At 41.3% G+C, this 19,882-nt stretch overlaps 1 protein-coding gene and 1 pseudogene across 1 annotated transcript in view; one reads left to right on the top strand and one right to left on the bottom strand.

Annotated features, from left to right (window-relative positions):
* GNA14 (G protein subunit alpha 14) overlaps positions 1-19,882 on the bottom strand; it is a 200,489-nt gene that overhangs the window by 130,962 nt on the left and 49,645 nt on the right. The gene's annotated exons all lie outside the window — the stretch shown is intronic.
* On the top strand, positions 3,875-3,967 carry LOC112065804 (uncharacterized; annotated as a pseudogene).

Raw genomic sequence — 19,882 nt, 5'->3', positions numbered from 1 at the left:
TGAGCCTGCGCGTCTGGAGCCTGTGCTCCACGACGGGAGAGGCCACAACAGTGTGAGGCCCGCGTACCACAAAAAAAAAAAAAAAAAAAAATAGAGCTGCAATGAACACTGTGGTGCATGACTCTTTTTGAATTATGGTTTTCTCAGGATATATGCCCAGTAGTGGGATTGCTGGGTCGTATGGTAGTTCTATTTTTAGTTTCTTAAGGAACTCCATACTGTTCTCCATAGTGGCTGTATCAATTCACATTCCCACCAACAGTGCAAGAGGGTTCCCTTTTCTCCACACCCTCTCACATAGATGGATCTTATAAAGCAGTGCCGAGTGAAAGATAAATACATAAATCAAAGGAGGTTGCCAAATGAGTCTTACATACCATTTACTTCAACATTCATTTTTAAGTACACACAAAATGTGCTACTTCACAGTTACATAGCTATGAAATATATGGAGAATGGATTCAAAGAATCCATGGTGGCTACATCCAGATGGATGTTAATGGGAAGGGGGGTAATCATGAGGGAAAAGGAGGGGCCGTGACAGAGCTTAAAGATGACACTGATGAAAGCAATCCAATTCTGAGCACTACATCTGGGGAAGGTTTTATTTTTATTATTATTTTCTTAACCTAATGGATCAATGTTTTAGAAAGGAAGAAAATGCACTCATCATAAAACTAGATTGTTCCAGGCCACCACCGAAACATCACAATGCGTCTGCATTTGTGTTAGCAAATCCCAGAGAACCAGCCTTCCTCTTTCTTGCAGCCCAGGCAGGTCACCACCGTGTGCGCTGAGCTCCCCACCTTCTTGCTCCTAACCAGTCCCAGGTTTCTCAAATCAGAAGCTTGGGTGGAAATTGCCTCCTAAGTAACTAACACGCTGCACACGCATTCCACAGGTCCCTCTTCTTTTTCATTATGGGAATCAAGCAGGGTCTTCAAGGCCATGACCCTTTAACAGCCCTTCATTTTGACATGGGTTACAGCCAACGTAGAAATAAACCAACAGGATAGGGATGCCCCTTCCCCGCAGCCCCTTCCCTGTGTCTGAGGGTGAGGAGGCACGCAATACATGCATATACTGAAGAAATGAACGAATGAAGAAGTGAATGAGAAAGAAAGGAGAAGGGAGAGAAAGAGAAAAAAGGGATGATAGAAACAGAAAAAGAAGCAACTGACTCAGTGGGACTATGTGAGTTGAGAGAACCAGCCACAACTCCCAGACTTATTATAGCCGAGAGTATAATAGTTCTGGCCCACTGGGAAAATAACCAGAACCCGATGTGTATCAATAAAATCACAGTGAAGTCAGAGAAGACCACCTTGGTCTTCCCAGTGTTTTCATGGACCAGGGCCAAGTACAGACATTTTGCTGAGCACTCTCACTCCATAATGACTCAAACAATGTTTCATTAAGAACAAAACATTGGTTAGCAGGGAATATGAATGGCCCACATTAGGGAGCCTTTCTGGCAGGGGATGAAACCATCTTTTCAATGACTAACCAAAAGTATGGTGGAAAAACAAGAGCAGGCCTGGAATAAATGATACAAAGAAGTCAGCCAAGTTTAAAACTGTTCTTCCTCCAGTGGAACAAGAGGTGCAGTGGTTAATAGATAATTATTTCATAGGAGAAAATGGCACCACAGAAAGGCAGGCTACCTTTCATTTTCATCACTCAACTAGACAATCCCTATTCAAGAATGAAGAGGGAAAAAGACATATTCTCCAAAAACCCAGGGTATCATTTGCACAATATTTTTACATTAGCAATTAATAATCACATATTTAAGGGGGGAATCAGAGGGACCTTAGGGATTATTCTACCCAACCCCCTCATTTTGCCAATGAGCTCAGAAAGCTAAATGCCTTCCCTGACGCCTTATAACGATTTAGAACCACAACATAGGACTCCGACTCCAAGTCTCATAGTTTCCACATGGCACCACATCATTCCTCAGCCTCTGAAATCTGTCTAGGTTTCCCAATCGCTGAGGCTTCTGTTAGGAAACTAATTTTTTTTATTATTCTTAAGAAAATTAAGAGTATTTCAACCTAGATTGTATAGTTCATAGTATGGAAGTGTTATTAATACTCTCAGGTGTGATCATGGTGTTTTGTTTTTGTAGAACGTTTTTAATTAAGAATCAGTAGAAATGCCATGCCATGATGTCTGCAACTAACTTTCAAATGGTTCAGCAAAATGGAATAGATATAGATAGGTAGATAGATAAATATAACAAAATGTTTTAAATTATTGAATTTAGATAGACGAGAAGGGGAGTTCATTATACCATGGCTTTGATGTTTTTATTTTTTAAAATGTTGCATAATAAAAATGAGGAAATGTAGATATGTTTTCAAAACTCATTATTTTAAAGCATTTCCAGTTTTAAGTAATAGACTTTGACTCTGCACCCAGCTGCTCAGATATCTCAAGGGACACAGCTAAGCAGGCCTTCCAGGGGGTTTATGGAGTTCCCAGATAGTATGTCTAAACCTAATTACAGCAAAATCATGTCTAGAAAGTGCGTGTAGGGAGTGGTAGAAGCCAGGTGAGGTTGTCCACTCAGCGTCGATGAGGAGACCTTGGACCCAGGTGTCACTGCTTGCTGCTTTTCCCATAAAAGGCTGGGGTGGGGATGGAGACTGGGGCCTACCTCCTATAGAAAGGCAGAAGAAGCCTACAAAAAAACAGAATTCAGACACTCACTACCTTTGTTTTCCTCTGTACTCTAAAGCAGCAACTTCACAGCCTCTAACCCCATGCTGTATCTCTTAGTGAAAATGGAAACCCTCCCCCGAGCGTCTGAGCAGGTAGAGCTGAACACCTGGCTCTTGTCCGGTGCTGCCTGCCTTTGTTCTTTCTCTTATCTTTGAGCCTGATTTAAAGTCTGTTGCTCTCACCACTTGCACATGAACCAGAAGAAATACTATCTCTTGTGATTCTTGGCTATGACTCCACAAATTCCTCTGAGCCTCAACTCGTATTACTCCAGAGAGCTGTGCCTCAGCCAGAATGATAATTCTCAAATGTTTAGTCTTCCTTCTCAAAGCTTTCACAAATACAAACTTAGATCAGAATTTTTTCAGAGCTTTTACACAAAGATTTAAACAACTTCACAAGTGTCACTCTGTACCCATTATAATATATGGCATTGTTTCCTCTAGGTCTCTAAAGGCACCTCCATGCAGGGCTGACAATAAGGATGGGGCGTGGTTAAGCTGATCACACCAGGTCTCATCCATCCCTCTCTGTTGGGTCAAAATACCTTCCCAGACTAGTTGAACAAACTTGTTTACTGCGATACAGAAATCCCTCTGTAGAGGCCAGAGATAAGAAATCTTTTAAAATGGGGGAAGGGTGAGGGTGAATCAGAAAAAACACTATAACATGCCAAGCAAGTGATACCAATATTTCGCAGTTTAACAAATGTTCACCCATCAACAGAGGAAGGGATAAACAAAATGTGGTATCTCCAAACAATGGAATATTATTCAGCCTAAAAAAGGCAGGCAATTTTGATACATGCTGCAACACGGATGAACCTTAAAAACATTATGCCAAGTGAAATAGGTCAAACACAAAAGGGAAAATATTATATGATTCCACTTATACAAGGTACCTAGCTAGAATAGCAAATTCATAGAAACAGAATGTAGAATAAATGTTTCCAGGAGCTGGGTTAAGAGGAATGGAGAGTTATTGTTTAATGGGTACAGACTTTCTCTTTGGGATGATGAAAAAGTTCTGTAAATGGATAGTGGTGATGGTTGCCCAATATTGTAAATGTACTTAATGACTGAGTTGTACATCTTAAAATGGTTTAGTAAATTTTGTTATATATATTTTATCACAATAAAAACTTGTGGTGCTCACTTTGGCAGCACATATACTAAAATTGGGACAATACAGGGAAGATTAGCAGGATGACACTCAAATTCGTGAAGTATTCCATATTTTTCTAAAAATATTGAATCATTACGATGTACAGCTGAAACTAATATAATATTGTAAATCAACTACACTTCAATTTTTAAAAATATGTTTTATAATAAGTGTTTCCTAACACTTAAGTCAATACTTAGCACAAAACTCAGGAAGCTAGGATGTGATTCCCTTTTCCTTCAGCTAGCTAACTTATTACTACACTAACAAACATCAAATCTATATCTTATTTTCCTGTTGCCTAGTTTCTACGAGTCAAAAGGGGCCTTACAGGGCTTCCCTGGTGGCGCAGTGGTTGAGAGTCCGCCTGCCGATGCAGGGGACACGGGTTCGTGCCCCGGTCCGGGAAGATCCCACATGCCGCGGAGCGGCTGGGCCCGTGAGCCATGGCCGCTGAGCCTGCGCCCCACAACGGGAGAGGCCACAACAGTGAGAGGCTCGCGTACCGCAAAAGGCCCGTGAGCCATGGCCGCTGAGCCTGCGCGTCCGGAGCCTGCGCCCCACAACGGGAGAGGCCACAACAGTGAGAGGCCCGCGTACCGCAAAAGAAAAAAAAAAAAAAAGGGGGGGGGTGGCCCTTACAGAGGGGTCTTTCTTTCTTAGGAAATCTCTCCTCTTTTGCACTGCTTCATCCTTCACTTTGGGATAAAGCTCAAACGATGTATTGGGTACATACCTTTTGGCCAACCCAATATTATTGACTTCCTTTGGAGGATTTCAAAGCTTGATGAACTAGGACATTTTCAACCCACAGTCAAGATTTTAGCCACATGAATTACCCATATATGTATTTAGAAATAATTCCCTCTAACATCCTATGAGTCTGTAGATGTTTCTGGAAGAGCTGCTTATGGGATTTCGTTAGAAAACTTCAGCAGTTGTAAAAAAGTAAAATCATAGGCTAACACTATGTATTCAGAAAACTCAGAAACCACTGAGTTCAAATAATTGAACAAACTCCGAGAAAAGGATCTTGAGATCCAATAGTGTGAATGGCTTTGTGCTAGGGTCCTGAAGATACACCATCCCTTCTCTCAAGGACACTGTGTGAGTAGGCAAAGCATATAACACATCATTTAAATAAATTTAGAAAGTAGTGTGTGATTAAGTGCCACATTGAATGGAACAGATAAATGCTACGGAAAGTCTAGGGAGAAAGAAAGAGTAGAGTCTGGATAGTCCTAACAAGGACGGAGCACCTAAAGTGAGTAAGGAATGAGGACCAGGAGCAAGGAAGCTACTTGAACACAAATGAAGGGACAGAATCCAAAAGAATTATCACATATGAGGGAGGAGGAGGGCAAAGAAGGGAGCCATGAAGCTAGAGTAAGGCATTTATTCTAGGAAGTAGAAAGTAACAGGAAAAAGGGAGGCTGGAACCTACTGAGGTAGTGAAGAGGGAGTGGTTTGAATGATTGAAACATTCAAACAGTAGCATCTGGCAAAAGTCCCAAGTGCCGGAACACACCCATTAGCTACCAAGTTCTGCTGGAAATTTTACAACAAAAAATACCATATTTAAACAACAAGGTCCTACTGTATAGCACAGGGAACTATATTCAATATCCCGTGATAAACCAAAATGGGAAAGAATATTAAAAAAAAAGAATGTCTATATGCATATAACAGAGTCACTCTGCTGTACAGCAGAGATTGGCACAGCACTGTAAGTCAACTATAGTTCAATAAAAAAAAAAGTTTTTTTAATACCATACTTGTGTCTATGGGGTAGGTGGTGAGTTGAGAGGTGGTATCAAAATCTACACATGCTTATGACAGTGTGCTGTGCATATAAATATTTTTTTAAATGGCATACTTGGGCTTCCCTGGTGGCGCAGTGGCTGAGAATCCGCCTGCTGATGCAGGGGACATGGTTTCGTGCCCTGGTCCGGGAAGATCCCACATGCCGCAGAGTGGCTGGGCCCGTGAGCCATGGCCGCTGAGCCTGCGCGTCCGGAGCCTGCGCTTTGCAACGGGAGAGGCCACAACAGTGAGAGGCCCGCATACCGAAAAAAAAAAAAAAAAAAAAAAAATGGCATACCTGTTTCATGCTTGAGTCAACCTATATTTACAACCATTCTTGACATCAAAAGCTAAGTTTTTAAATTGTAAGATCAAATAACTTTATGTTTATAATTTTTGTTTTATTTTTCAAAATGAAATTCCAATTACGCCACCCCTACCCCCAGTATTTAGTATAAAATATTGGGACCCATTCTAATTAGGGTCACTTTAAGTAGCCTTTTTCCTAAATCGACCATTTTCAGATCATGGGGTCTCCTATAGGTCTTAACTAGTTTATTCCAGCCCCAGCCAGCGTTAGAGCCCAATACCAGATTACTAGGCTTCTGGGAGCAAACATTGGTAGCTGTTATCAAATGCCCACCAACCTCAGAGTCGGTATGAAACCAATCAGACATCTGGGTTGTTCACACAAATGCAGTTGCTCAGTGGCAAGGGATTAAAGTATCAAACTCTCACCAGATACTATTGCCCCGCAAATGTCAACCTAGGGACTAAAACCAAACAAGGAAGAGATTTGTGAATCAAGGGGACACCATCATCTCAACAATGGAATCTAATGTAGATCCTTTATTCTCTTCAGAGCTCATGCTATATATTATCATTAGGAGGGAGGTTCTGAATCAGTTTCCTTAGAATGTGAGTCTGTTTCCATGGTGACAAGAGTGTGCTCCTTTAAACCCCAGGACAAATGAATGGAGCATTCAGTAAGTCAGTCAATTTCTGGGTATTTTCAAAGCTTCGGAACAGACAGATAATGGCTCTAAGTCTTACCAGACATTGATCTGTTTCATTTCTAAGTGCAGAGGAGGCCAATGACGGAGAAATATATAAGAACTGCATCCCAAACCAATATTGACCCTGGATCAAGTGTAAAATAAGCCTGATTCTCAGAGGGGCTTATCTTGTCAAATGAAATTACACTGGCTTCACCCTGGCTGGCACTGACATTGTAATTGTCATGTACTCAGGAAGAACACAGCAACAGGAAAAAAAATTTTTAACGAGATTTTTCCTATCAATCCAACTGAAGTGGTACTTTCTAAATACCAAGGATGGTTAATCTCCTATTTTCAAATGGTGATGATACGCTCAAGAATCGAAATAAATAATTTTTTAAAGTCTATATAATCCTTTCTTTTGTGAACTACCTATTAGACAATTTTCTACGGAGTGCAACTTTGGGTCTTGCCACTATATATGTTCGTTTGTTAGAGTTCATGTAGAATTGCTTTAAAGAAAGACCAGCGCTACTTTTACAGACTCTTGGCAAAACTTGACTTGAAGTTAGATGGCCATGGATTAGGAAGAGTCTTGTCAGGAAGTACAATTTTCACAAAACAATGTTAAACCCATCCCTCAGCTCATTTGATCTGTTTATCTTTAAAATATGGATCTTCCCTTTTTCAACAACAGAAAACGCTCACCAGACAATATGCCTCAAAGTACCTTCCATCAGATCCTTATCAAACTCTTTTCTCGAGAAATGCCCACAGATAATTGTTTGAAGGACACACCTTCAAAAGCCAGGATTGTGGTTCTCAATCCTGGCCACACTTTGGAATCATCTGAAGAGTTTAAGATAGAAGATTGGTGCAAGGTGGGGTCCAGGCAGGATATTTTTAGAAAGCCCCCCTGCTGATTCTAAGGTACAGACCAGGTTGAAAACCACTGACACGCAGAGGCTGTCAGGATGGTTAGACCTAATGAGCTCTTTTCAAAGCCTCATTAGTACGCAAGTTATACACGAATATATCATACATGAATATATCTTTCCTTGTTTAAAAAGTTAAAATATTACAGCTAAATGCTGCCTTGGCCACCTCCACTGCTCCTCCCCCAAAACCCCAGTCCCTTCTCCATGATGGGTGTTCTTCCAGAACTCTTTCTATTTATTTGCATACATACGTATTTTCACAGATATATTAGTGAATATACATATATATGAAAATACATGTACATTTCACTTTTCAAAATAATTTTTAAAATTAATTTATTTCTTTCTTTTTGGCTGTGTTGGGTCTTCGTCACTGCACGCGGGCTTTCTCTAGTTGCGGCAAGCAGGGGGCTACTCTTCGCCACGGTGAACGGGCTTCTCACTGCGGTGGCTGCTCTTTGCTGTGGAGCACGGGCTCTAGAGTGCAGGCTCAGTAGTTGTGGTGCACGGGCTTAGTTGCTCCGCAGCATGTGGGATCTTCCCGGACCAGGGCTTGAACCCGTGTCCCCTGCATTGGCAGGCAGATTCTTAACCACCGCGCCACCAGGGAAGTCCCTCAAAATAATTTTTAACGTGTGTCATACCACACGTATTATTCTGCTGCTATGTTTTCACTTAATAATATGCCTTTGAGCTCTTTCCATGTGGTACTTCTCAGCCTCATTATTTGTAACTGGTGCACAGTAGGAACATAGCATAGTTATTTTTAGAAGCCATTCCTCTAAATCCATGCCATCCAATATGGTAGCCACTAGCTACAGGTGGCTATCGAATACTTGAGTGAAGCTGGTATGAGCTGAGATGTGCCGTAAGTACAAAATACATGCCAGATTTTGAATACTTACTAAGAAAAAATATATGTTATCTTGTTAATAATTTTTTAATCTTAATTGTATGTTGAAAGGAAAATATGTTGGATATATTGGATCAAATAAAATATAACATTAAAATCAATTTCACCTGTTTTTACTTTTATTAATGCAATCATTAGAAAACATAAAATTACTTATGTGGCTCACATTATATTTCTATTGAATGGTTCTGTTTTAAGAGATGAGCATTTAGGATATTTGCTGTTCATCTGACATTACAAAGAAAGTGCCCCAGTAGCATTCTTAAACATCAGTGGCTCTCAACAGGAAGCAATTTTGCTCCCCTGGGCACATTTGGCAATGTCTGGACACATTTTTGGTTGTCACAACCGGGGTTGCCACTGGCATCTAGTGGGTAGAGGCCAGCTATGCTGCTAAACATCCTACAATGCACAGGACAGCCTCCCAAAACAAACAATCATCTGGCCCAAAATATCAGTAGTGCTAAGGCTGAAAAACCCAGTTGTGCATGAATCCTTGTCCACATATGGAAGTGCTTCTCAAAGGTAGACCTGAAGTCAAAAAATTGCCTGTGCTTCTGAAACGTTGATAGACACCACAAAACTGCCCTCCAGAGTGGATATGCCAGTCAACATATCTCATCAGCAGTGCGTGAAAATACTCAAATTAATCGTTAAAGAACAAACAAATAACCCAACCAAGAAAAGTTCAAAGGGCTTCAAAACGTCCACTCAATAGTGTAAGTTCTTACTCTCATCACCAGGAATGACAATACAACTCTAAGTCCCAGAGTTTTAAGTAATATTTGGACGTTTAACCTACTCCCACCCTTTTAAAAACTGTCTTCTTTGCTCTCAGAACATAATACATTTGGGGTCCTAGCATAGTTAATTTATAACTAACTAAACAACTGACTAGTATATCTCTCTGCTTTTCAACTGTGGCTACAATTGGAATCCTGGGAGAGTGAACTGCAAATCTCAAATACTTTGCTCATGTTTAAAAAATTACTTGTATTTATCTTACACCCTCGTCCAGAGCCCTAGAGCACTGTCTGTTTTCCCAGCAAATGTCACCCTTGGAATGACCTTCATGTAAAGTAACTGAAAATACAAGCCATGTGCCAGGACCAGGTGTTTGTTCCCCAATGTACCATATATGTTTTCGTTAGAGCTGATCCTGCCAAACAAGGCCGCACGTAGAAATACATTACAGATCTTAATCTGTTAATGCAAACCCAGAGGTAACATTGATTTGAAATGCAGTGTTCCTATACTTACATTTTACCTACTCGTTTTTAGAAAACAAGATTATTAACCTTCTCCAATTTTCAATTTCCATATTTACAAAAATGCAAACTGTAGCAAACATGGTTCATGTTCCAAGTTCTCTGCATGACAGATGTAAGGTACTCTATAGCCATAAAGCTTTTTAGGAGAACTGTGACTCTTATAAGCTTCCTCTGTTATGAACTCCTCATAAAGAACTAGTTTTAACTTTCTTCCTGGAGTGAACTTGAATCATGAATTCATTCTCAGTCTGAGAGCACGCAAAATGAGACAAGTGCTAGAAACAATTACAATTAGTTCTGACTTATCACCATTTCTCCCCCACAGGTTTTAAAAAGTATGTTTTTGGGGGGCAGTTTTCAGAGTTAAAGTATTCAAACTGTGGCCAGCAAGCGCTGTGATGACTTTTACCATGTCTTGGTCTAAACTGATACTTATTGACTTTCATATTTGGGGCCTAAAAGATTCCAGATAATAAAAGAAAGAAGAAGGGGAGGAAGAGGAGAAAGACAGAGGAAAGGCTGGACTGGAAACTCCTTGAGGAAACAGCATCATTTTTCTCGTTTATCACTTCATCCACAGCTCCTAGCCCAGGTCTCGGCATAGCTAACATAACTCAAACACATGATTAAAGAATGCAAGATAGGGCTTCCCTGGTGGCGCAGTGGTTGAGAGTCCGCCTGCCAATGCAGGGGACACAGGTTCGTGCCCCGGTCCGGGAAGATCCCACATACCGCGGAGCGGCTGGACCCGTGAGCCATGGCCGCTGAACCTGCACGTCCGGAGCCTGTGCTCCACAACGGGAGGGGCCACAACAGTGAGAGGCCCGCGTACCGCAAAAAAAAAAAAAAGTGAAACCAAAGCTAGAGAGAAAGACTGGGAGACTAGGCAGACACTGGGGTGTAGAGATCAGGCCACAAAATACAGCACAGGGCAAAGGCCAGTCTGTGCTGCTTACGTGTTATAAGCAGTTAATAGTCAAAGGAGGAAAAATACTTATTTTGCCATTTATCCTCAACAGTGTAGTCATTTGAGTAAATGGTAAGCATTATGTCAATTCATAGGTGGGAAAAGACATAGAAGTATTAAAATATAGAACTGTTTTCCTTCAACTCTTTTGCTTTTCAGTTCCATCATTCATTCATGTAATCATTCTGGTGTTCCTATAACATGCCAGTTTCTGGAGGATGAGAATATGAAGAAGTAAAATGTGCATTTTATGTAACCTGAAACTAAACCTTCATCCTGAGAATTTGAATTCAGTGAGTCTGAGGCCTGTATTTATACACAAACCAAGAAAATAGTCATTGGTCCTCTCCTTCAGGAGCTGGAGGAGGGTCACAGATGGACTGAAGAAAGTCAGGAGTCCTTGCCTTTGATGGTAGGGTGTCACATTATAGGAGAATCTGTCTTCACTAGGAGCATATTTACACTGTGGGAATGTTGGTATTGGAGCAATTCAAAGAGGCCGCTGAGATCAAAGGACTTGGGGGAAGCCCTGAGCAGCGTGAACTGGAAAGCCTATGACAACTCAGAAGGTTAAGCAGAAAAACCAGGTCATTTGGAAAACTACAGTTGGTCTTCAATGGCAGTTAGTGATTTTTTGGCCAGTGAGCGATAAGGAATTGAAAAAGGAACAGTCACAGTGACAACAAATGTTTCACAAGAAAAAAATATCAGCAGAAGAAATAGAGACCTAACTTGGAGGGAGGAGAGATTATAAAATGTGTCTGTAGAAGTATTTAGACTGGGAAATAATATCCAAAAAAATTCAGACAAATCTTACATCTTCCTTCTGTCTTGGATTAGTCTTACCTTTCGGACATTTCTCTCTTTCCCCCTCTCTTTCTTTCATAAAATGAAAACAAATATATACTTCTTAGTTCTACAGACTATGCAATGAGACACTAGTTCCAAGGACATTCTAAAAGATACCTTACAAGAGGCAGCTTTGCTTCAATATGCAATAAACTGATCTGTGACCTGTGACCTACGGTTTTTAAAAATATTTATGTTAGAATCACAATCTGTAATTAAAAATGGAAATTAACTAGCTACAAATAAAAAATCAAATTGGTTTGAATTAGCCAAGGTAATGGAGTCTATCAGAGAAACTAAATATTTTAAAGCAGTAAATTAGCCTAAAAGGCATCCAGTGCCTTGCAAATCTTGCAAAAATCTGCTGCCTGTATGTCTCCTGGGGACTCTGTACATTTTAAAAACGAGGTCAGGCCAGGTCCAATTAGAAGGGTGAATACAGGATGCTTCTGAATGTTTGGGGTCATAATTTAATGAGCTATAGCAATAATTTGCTAAATGTTCCACTGGTGGCTCATGGAGATAATATTGCAGGTAGACTAGCACAGGTCTATAAGTGATTAGGAACTGAAGGTATAAGCCATGAATAATAAGCCCACAACACAGTTAGTGCTAAATGAATACTTAGTAATATTTAGTAATGTTATTTCAGCTAAAATTAGATTATAGGTTACTTTAATACCCTGCTTGAAAATTACTTTTCTCAAACCTTGAAAACTTCCAGAGAACAATCTAGGTTGAATCTTTCTGTATAAAGCATGTTGGGGATGCAGGAGAGGGGAGCATTTATAGTGAAGATCTAGGTTTCAGCTTCCACTGGGATATAATCAACCTATGCTCAAGGGGTTGAATGCCAGTAAGCTGGCTCCACTTCCCAGGGCATTTGCAGACTCTGTGAGGGAGTGAAGTGGGAAGGAGGGAAGGCAAGGGATGAACAGTAGAATGAGAAAGATCTTTCATCAAAACCTCTAAGAGAGGGCTTCCCTGGTGGCGCAGTGGTTGAGAATCCGCCTGCTGATGCAGGGGATACGGGTTCGTGCCCCGGTCCGGGAAGACCCCGTGTAGTCATTTGAGTAAATGGTAAGCATTATGTCAATTCATAGGTGGGAAAAGACATAGAAGTATTAAAATATAGAACTGTTTTCCTTCAACTCTTTTGCTTTTCAGTTCCATCATTCATTCATGTAATCATTCTGGTGTTCCTATAACATGCCAGTTTCTGGAGGATGAGAATATGAAGAAGTAAAATGTGCATTTTATGTAACCTGAAACTAAACCTTCATCCTGAGAATTTGAATTCAGTGAGTCTGAGGCCTGTATTTATACACAAACCAAGAAAATAGTCATTGGTCCTCTCCTTCAGGAGCTGGAGGAGGGTCACAGATGGACTGAAGAAAGTCAGGAGTCCTTGCCTTTGATGGTAGGGTGTCACATTATAGGAGAATCTGTCTTCACTAGGAGCATATTTACACTGTGGGAATGTTGGTATTGGAGCAATTCAAAGAGGCCGCTGAGATCAAAGGACTTGGGGGAAGCCCTGAGCAGCGTGAACTGGAAAGCCTATGACAACTCAGAAGGTTAAGCAGAAAAACCAGGTCATTTGGAAAACTACAGTTGGTCTTCAATGGCAGTTAGTGATTTTTTGGCCAGTGAGCGATAAGGAATTGAAAAAGGAACAGTCACAGTGACAACAAATGTTTCACAAGAAAAAAATATCAGCAGAAGAAATAGAGACCTAACTTGGAGGGAGGAGAGATTATAAAATGTGTCTGTAGAAGTATTTAGACTGGGAAATAATATCCAAAAAAATTCAGACAAATCTTACATCTTCCTTCTGTCTTGGATTAGTCTTACCTTTCGGACATTTCTCTCTTTCCCCCTCTCTTTCTTTCATAAAATGAAAACAAATATATACTTCTTAGTTCTACAGACTATGCAATGAGACACTAGTTCCAAGGACATTCTAAAAGATACCTTACAAGAGGCAGCTTTGCTTCAATATGCAATAAACTGATCTGTGACCTGTGACCTACGGTTTTTAAAAATATTTATGTTAGAATCACAATCTGTAATTAAAAATGGAAATTAACTAGCTACAAATAAAAAATCAAATTGGTTTGAATTAGCCAAGGTAATGGAGTCTATCAGAGAAACTAAATATTTTAAAGCAGTAAATTAGCCTAAAAGGCATCCAGTGCCTTGCAAATCTTGCAAAAATCTGCTGCCTGTATGTCTCCTGGGGACTCTGTACATTTTAAAAACGAGGTCAGGCCAGGTCCAATTAGAAGGGTGAATACAGGATGCTTCTGAATGTTTGGGGTCATAATTTAATGAGCTATAGCAATAATTTGCTAAATGTTCCACTGGTGGCTCATGGAGATAATATTGCAGGTAGACTAGCACAGGTCTATAAGTGATTAGGAACTGAAGGTATAAGCCATGAATAATAAGCCCACAACACAGTTAGTGCTAAATGAATACTTAGTAATATTTAGTAATGTTATTTCAGCTAAAATTAGATTATAGGTTACTTTAATACCCTGCTTGAAAATTACTTTTCTCAAACCTTGAAAACTTCCAGAGAACAATCTAGGTTGAATCTTTCTGTATAAAGCATGTTGGGGATGCAGGAGAGGGGAGCATTTATAGTGAAGATCTAGGTTTCAGCTTCCACTGGGATATAATCAACCTATGCTCAAGGGGTTGAATGCCAGTAAGCTGGCTCCACTTCCCAGGGCATTTGCAGACTCTGTGAGGGAGTGAAGTGGGAAGGAGGGAAGGCAAGGGATGAACAGTAGAATGAGAAAGATCTTTCATCAAAACCTCTAAGAGAGGGCTTCCCTGGTGGCGCAGTGGTTGAGAATCCGCCTGCTGATGCAGGGGATACGGGTTCGTGCCCCGGTCCGGGAAGACCCCACATGCCGCGGAGCCACTGGGCCCGTGAGCCATGGCCGCTGAGCCTGCGTGTGCGGAGCCTGTGCTCCGCAACGGGAGAGGCCACAACAGTGAGAGGCCTGCGTACAGCAAAAAAAACAAAAACAAAAACAAAAACAAAACAAAACAAACAAAAAAAAAAACCTCTAAGAGACTTGGATGCTTGACGTCAGGTGGAGAACCACCATAGCTCAAGACAGTCAGTGGCCAAAAACAACTGGACTTCTTGTACCCTTTAGGTACCGCCATTTGTTTGTTTGTTTTAACCTGTGTCTGCTTCTCTGTGGTCACTAGACCAGAGGTTGGGGGAAATTTGGGGGTTGGCATCCTATAGCTCTACCTCGGGGAAGAAGGGAACGCAGCACACAATCAGCTTAGCAAAAGAGTGGACCTGCAAGAAACACAGGGGAGCAAGTTAGCACTGAATATAAACAAGGGTTTGGTGTAAAAACAACAGAATGATATACTTGACCTTATGGGTATTTAAGGTGTGAAGAAAAAGGCAAAGCAAGGTTGAAAGAAATCACGATTTTCTGTGCCTTACTTCTGAACGAAAGAACTTGTTTGGTAATTCCAGGTGACATGAAGAGGTTCTCTTCCAGGTTGCCACAAATTTGGAAAGGTGGTTAAATGTGCACAGAACTACTGATAAGAATAATAGAAGAAAAAACATTTACACAACCTGGAATCCATACATTGTATCTACGGTTTTTTCTCTTAATTTGAATAGATGGGAACATAAGGATTCATGTACATATGTATTCTCCTCTCACTTCGTAATGGGTGGTAACATACGGATTCCCATCAGCTGACACTCTCAGGAATATTCACGAATCTTTGAGAATCTCATTACGTGCAATTAACAGTAGCTGTCACATCGGACAAGCTCTGATATATAATCTCAGTAGCTTTTTGATTTACACTCAATCTCACATAGGCAGGCAGCCCTCCTCCATGTTGAAGCTATGCTCTCTGCAAAAATGGTCCATCCAACCTTGAGGCAGCAAAGGAAGAGAAGAAGAGCACGTAGGCTCTTACCTGCATTGCCCCAGAAGAGACTCTCTGTTCAAAGCACATGGCTCTGATATAACAGCAAGGGAGGAGGGAAAGCACAGAGGGGCACGAAAACTATTTGGTGAACACTAACTGACGTCTGCCACACACTCCTAACTTACTGCAGAAGCATGAATCCGCCAGACACATGCCCCACTGGGGGTAAAGTAAATAAGGTTACTAAGGAAACTTCAACTTCTCTAGAGGATAGTTTGAAATCACCAGTCTCAGCTAGAGACAAAACATAATGTTTGTGACAAGTTGCGAGAAGGTGATGATTTCACACTTCATGCTGTTGGTCCACATTTAGGGTTGGGGCTTTGGCCCAGGCAAGGTACAGAAAGTAGCTGTTGGGGTCCCCTTTGATTTCAAATCTGGCTAGAATCCAAGTTTCTCAACTTCAAGTTCAATGTCATAAAAACTAGACATTGCTTCCTTCTAGAATGTGGGGCTCCCACTGAAATATCAAAGTCGCCTAAACTTTCCACTTACTTTAGAGTACTGTTAAGCAACCCTTGTTAATTAGAATCACCTGGAATGGTGTTTTTGTTTGTTTGTTTGTTTTTGTTTTTGCTTTTTAAAACTAGCAATGTCTGTGCCCCAACTCGGGCCACCTGAGTTACAATGTCTAGGGACAAGCCCAGGTAATGATTTTTTTTTAAGTTACCTGGGTAATTCTAAGGGGCAATTAAGTCTGAGAATCTCAATTTTAGAAGAGAGCCGCCCCATCCCCTAGAAATTACCAGTTGTTACTGGTTTTAAGGCCAGAAAGCTTTAAGAAGTACAATTAATGCTTGGGACCCACCCCAGATAGTCTGATTTAACTGGTCAGAGTGGTGGGGAATGGACACTGGGATATTCCTCAGGTGATTTCACTGTAACGCCAAGCATAAGTACTATTTATGGTGTCACAGTCGTCCCTAGACCGCCTTGTCAGGCCAGAGATGGAGTGACTAAAATTGGGGAGGGGGAAGCAGCACCATGTGGTGCTATCCGTGGTGCTGAAATGGAACTGCAAGGAATTTTTAATCGGTAGCAGCAATGAACATTTATTTTAAATATGATAAAACAAAACCTTCTACTATTTCATATTTTTAATTGAGAGATATAAAAATTCTCCTAAGCACAGAACTACTGTTATGTGCATTTTCGGTTCTATGTTATGGTTTGTTAAGGGAGAGAGATTTTGAAAGAAAGAGGATGCTTTGCTATTTGTCCAGAGATCAGATAGGGCAAAGATCAAAATAATTATGACCGGTGCTCTTGGAAAATCTATATATTTTTATTTTTTATCTATGACAGTGTCCTGAATATTTTTTAAAGTTTTAAATTATTAGGGCTTCCCTGGTGGCGCAGTGGTTGCGCGTCCGCCTGCCGATGCAGGGGAACCGGGTTCGCGCCCCGGTCTGGGAGGATCCCGCATGCCGCGGAGCGGCTGGGCCCGTGAGCCATGGCCGCTGAGCCTGCGTGTCCGGAGCCTGTGCTCCGCAACGGGAGAGGCCACAGCAGAGGGAGGCCCGCATACCACAAAAAAAAAAAAAAAAAAAAAAAAAAAAACAAAGTTTTAAATTATTAGAATTTTTTAAAATATACGATACTTTACTTCCCATCTAAAATTTGAAAGCATGTTTATTGTTTTTATTTTTCTGCTTAAGACGATGGAAGTGAAATAGTTTGTGAAACAACCTATTTTCACAGAGTAACATTCATCTTATACTATTTAATGATACTACACTCTATACTTCAAAGAAAGAATTTCAGATAAATTCCATTTTCCCCTAAATGAAAGTTCAGAGCTTTGCCAATTTGGTTAGTACAGCAATAAAACAGAGTACAGTTCTCACACCTTGAACACAGCTTATCCTTCATTTGTTCAGACATGTAATGAGTGGGTCTGATAATCACAAGCCTTTAGTGGATTCAAGTCAAGGTGTTTGTGGGGTTTTTTTGCAGTACGCAGGCCTCTCAGTGTTGTGGCCTCTCCCGTTGCAGAGCGCAGGCTCCGGACGCGCAGGCTCACCTCTCAGTGTTGTGGCCTCTCCCGTTGCAGAGCGCAGGCTCCAGATGCGCAGGCTCAGCGGCCATGGCTCACACACCCAGCCGCTCCGCGACATGTGGGATCTTCCCGGACCGGGGCACGAACCCGTGTCCCCTGCATCTGCAGGCGGACTCTCAACCACTGCGCCACCAGGGAAGCCCCAAGTCAAGGTGTTTTTAACAACGCTCAAGTCCAACCATATTCCAATGGGGCCCTCCCCCCGCCAAAGCTGTCATCAGAGAAGACTTCTCTTTGCCAAAAGGGCTCTCAGGAGAGAGTTAGTTTACTATCAACACAATTAGAATCATTTTAGCATAGCCTCTTTTAAACTACTGGTATTCCCTGTCTATAAATTAAACACTCTGGGAACCTGCCTATTTATTGTCCACTTTCAAAGAGGGCTCTGTAGAATCCAGAAACAGGAAGACAGAAAAAGATTTTGAAGGAAGGTCTCTGGAATTTCTGGTCACACTATCAGAGCTCCAGGGGGCTGCTTTGATGGTGAACTCATAACTTCCTCAGGCTCCAACAGATCACAGTACCCCAGTGTCTGGCTCAGCTGCTTACACAGCTCTGCAGTAAATTTGTTTTTCCCATCAAATGATCCAAAACTCTTGTTCTCCAAGGAGTCATGTTTTTTTATGGAAGTAAACAAAGAAATCATAAATACTCCTCTCTCACCATTAAGTGTTCATATCACTTTAATGTAAAGACACTCATCATCAGAACCCACAAACAGTAGACCAAGGGTGATGGAGTGAAACAATGAATGATCATGGCAATAAGATGAAGTCTTGCCTCGCTTTTATGTGAGGACCTCTGGGACTGTCCTGCATCAGTGCCTCAGTGGTCTCAGTCTCTCACATAATTCCAGAAAAAGGTATCATGTCTAGGGCCAATGACAGTTTTATATCACTTGAAAAACTTGTTTAGAACTTGTTCTACATTGTGTTTCCAATATGACTCAGCTGTTGGAATAAAAATAATGGTGAAAAATATTAATCTATAATATGAAAAGAACAAGTTTGGTCACAAGTGCTACAATCTTAAATTCTAGATTAGCACAGGCTACCTTAAAAGACAAACTTTTAAAAATTGAATGAGAATGAAAAAATTATTTTTGTGCAAGTATATCCAGATCCTCAGTTTGAACAGTAATGACTGTTTTTCCAACACTTATCTCACTTAAAACCTTACCCTCATTTGATGTTTCCCATATTGTAGTTTAGTTGAAATCCTCAAGTGCCTCATTTCTGCATAGACTTTGTCCTTATAAAGAAATAGGTTTCAAACACAAAGAGGATTCATTACCAGAAAAGGGAATGGACCAGTTGGGTAAGAGGGGCAGAGACTATACGTCCATCTAAAATACTCCAGTGAAACTAGAGATCCATCGTTTTCATAAATAATAAATCCTTCCAAATTGACTGCCATCTCAAAAAAAGCCTCATGGACCTAGAGAACGCTGTGGCCCTTATCCCAGACTATAAGGTGACACTGGTCATGATTGTCTGGGGCAATTGCCAGGTCACTGCTCCTGTCCTATTCCTTGGGCGTCCAGCCCTGGGAGGCTGGGAGTGTGATGCCGAGATGGGATAGGCTGTCTCTAACCAGGATCACTAAGATCCGGTCATTAGTCCCACCCTCTACCACTCCGATAAAATTGGGATACCAGATTATGTGGCTAGCCCTCAGGCACCCTGAACAAATTAGAGGTCTTCACTCTAAGGCTGGGTACAGCCAGCTGAGTGCAAAGGAGCAGAGCAGGTGGGGCTGACCACCGTCTTCAGGTGAGAATGCTTTGTGCCAACGTGAACCACTTGCTCTCTCACATCCTGCAACCATTCCCCCAAACCCCAATGCTACTGGGCCTAGAAGCTCTAGGAAGCGGGGTGTCCCAAGCCCTCCCCCTCCCCCAACAGAGAAGAACAAAGACTTGGAACCAGAGACCAGCTGCTTGCTTCATGTCTGCTCTGTGACCTTGAGCACATTCTTTCAATTTCCCAAGAATCAAGTTTCTTCAGTTTTGTAAAGTGATGTTTGCTTTGCAAATTCAAAGGAACTCTAAATGCCTGCAGTCCCTGGTCTTGGGCTTGTCAAAGACCTATTATTCCTCCTTTTAGCTATTTATGGTTGTTTTCTACAGCAGGCAATGCTGAGTGGACCCCAAATTCTCCTCCAAATACTGATATTTTAATGACAGTCTCACAGAGAGATGCAAAAATGG

This window comes from Physeter macrocephalus, chromosome 9 (genome assembly GCF_002837175.3).
Source record: "Physeter macrocephalus isolate SW-GA chromosome 9, ASM283717v5, whole genome shotgun sequence".
NCBI lineage: Eukaryota > Metazoa > Chordata > Mammalia > Artiodactyla > Physeteridae > Physeter > Physeter macrocephalus.
The sequence above is the reverse complement of the archived record's forward strand: the minus strand, read 5'-3'. Positions and strand labels throughout refer to the sequence as shown.